The 2,383-nt window shown below is 37.1% G+C and overlaps 1 pseudogene; it reads right to left on the bottom strand.

The window, feature by feature from the left end:
• Positions 1-1,949: 1,949 nt before the first annotated feature.
• Positions 1,950-2,121, bottom strand: LOC139541809 (U2 spliceosomal RNA; annotated as a pseudogene).
• Positions 2,122-2,383: the final 262 nt, after the last annotated feature.

The raw sequence follows: 2,383 nt of genomic DNA, 5'->3' as shown, positions 1-2,383 counted from the left end.
TCTCGCTTGCCCTCTACTGGTCTAGAGCTATAGAATCCTGATGAGTACTCTTGCTAAAAGCCAAAATATGTTGGTCTTAGTGTCCTCCTTTTACATCTAGAAGCGTCAAATCTGTGAGTTAATGTCTTTTTAGGGCTTATTTTATATAGCCAAATATAGGTGGGATTCACAGGAGGCTGCAGAGGGGAGAACAGCTAGGCAAGTCAATTAAGAACAAATTCTTATTTACAATGACGGCCTACCGGGGAACAGTGGGTTAACTGCCTTGTTCAGGGGAATTTTTACGACAGGTATTTTTACCTTGTCAGCTCGGGGATTCGATCCAGCGACCTTTCGGTTACTGGCCCAACGCGCTAACCACTAGGCTATCTGCTCTAACCACTAGGCTACCTGCCATCCCAGGTGTTTGAATGAGTGTGGACATATTGTGGTTGACGGTTTGATTTGCTTGGGGAAAAGTTGTGAATACCACCTTAGTGGTGTGGATGACAATAATGGTCAAAATGATGAATGAAGTGATTAAATGAAATTAAGTAATTGGTAGTTAATTCATGTCTGAGTTTTTTGCATTGATTAATATGATCTACCCCACAAGTTGGAGTAAGTGCTTCATCATAGATCATGAAGCATAGTTACTTTGGTGGTGCAACAGCGGTCTCTACTGGTCATAATATATAATTCCTGACATGATTATTAAGTTCTCTCCCATCTACAATGGGGGAAAACACAGATTACCCCTGCCTCGGTAATGTGACACACACACACACACACACACACACACACACACACACACACACACACACACACACACACACACACACACACACACACACACACACACACACACACACACACACACACACACACACACACACACACACACACACACACACACACACACACACACACATCAAGTCAAATGTATTTATATAGCCCTTCTTACATCAGCTGATATATCAAAGTGCTGTACAAACTAATGACTATATACAGTAAACAATTAATATACTGAGCTATATTGTATGCTCAATATTTTTGGGGGAAATTATTTTATACTAATACATTTGCACATTTGAAAGATTTTGTTTAACAAGTAATACTTTTTTTTCCTCAAGAAAGGTAGGGCTCAAATTATTGACACCCCTAAATATTCGTATAAATAAAGTGTAGTATTTGGTCCCATATTCCTAGCACGCAATGACTACATCAACCTTCTGACTCTACAAACCTGTTGGATGCATTTGTTTTTTGTTTTGTTTGAGTTTCAGATTAATTTGTGCTCAAAAAGAAATGAATGGTAAATAATGTATTGTGTCTTTTTGGAGTCACATTTTTTTTAATGGTTAATGAGAATAGAATATGTTTCTCAACACTTCTACATAAATGTAGATACTACCATGATTACACATAGTCCTAAATGAATCGTGAATAGTGATGAGTGAGAAAGTTACAGAAGGTTAAAGGTCATACCCCCAAGACATGCTAACCTCTCGTCATAACCAATAACAGAGGAGTTTGGTCTTGGGGGCGTGACCATTACCTTTATGAGGAAAACAGTATTACTTGTAAAACCAAATCTTTCTGTACTACTATAAAATAATATACTTTCTCCATTTTCTGTTGTTGTTGTAATTATCGAACCCCAATGTAGATTGATAGCTGTATCTGTAGAAGAAGTATATCAACAAGATAGCTGTATCTGTGTTGATCTCGTGGCACGTAGACTGGGAGGATGCACCTCACTGAACCAGGAAGAGAGAGAAAGAGAGAGACAGCAGAGAGAGAGAGCGAGAGAGACAAATGCTTTGAACAATTTTTTTAACGACTTTATTATTTAGCTATTTGTGTATATTTTTGTTTAGGAGAGCTTGCACGTAACCATTTCACTGTAGTTTACACCCTGTACCCATTAATGAACATCAAAGAGGTGTATATTTTTTCTTTACAACGGCAGGGGGTGCACCGTTCCTGGAGGTACTGCAATACCAGGTCGATGCGTGGAGTGGACGGAGCAAGCCCCTATTCCAAAAATCAATTTAATATATGGTCCCCAGATAGGGGACGTATCAGATATTAAACTGATAAGAACAGATTTTTTTTTTTTTTTTTTTTGGAAAAAGATTTTTTATTTTCATTTCTCATTAAAATACAATTACAAAATCAGTGCATTACATTACATCGATTCATAAAAACAGTATCCAAAAGTAGTGTAACAATATAACAATAGCAAAACTACTCAATAAAGTGCTGTTCTGCAGAACCTGACCAGTATTATTACATTCAAGTTTAACTTGCCTCTAACGATCTCCAAAAAACAATACAAAGAATTCTATAAATACAAACATATACATATACCAAAGTGAATTCTGAATTAACCTCAGTGTAT

Source organism: Salvelinus alpinus, chromosome 16, assembly GCF_045679555.1.
Source record: "Salvelinus alpinus chromosome 16, SLU_Salpinus.1, whole genome shotgun sequence".
Lineage (NCBI taxonomy): Eukaryota > Metazoa > Chordata > Actinopteri > Salmoniformes > Salmonidae > Salvelinus > Salvelinus alpinus.
The sequence above is the reverse complement of the archived record's forward strand: the minus strand, read 5'-3'. Positions and strand labels throughout refer to the sequence as shown.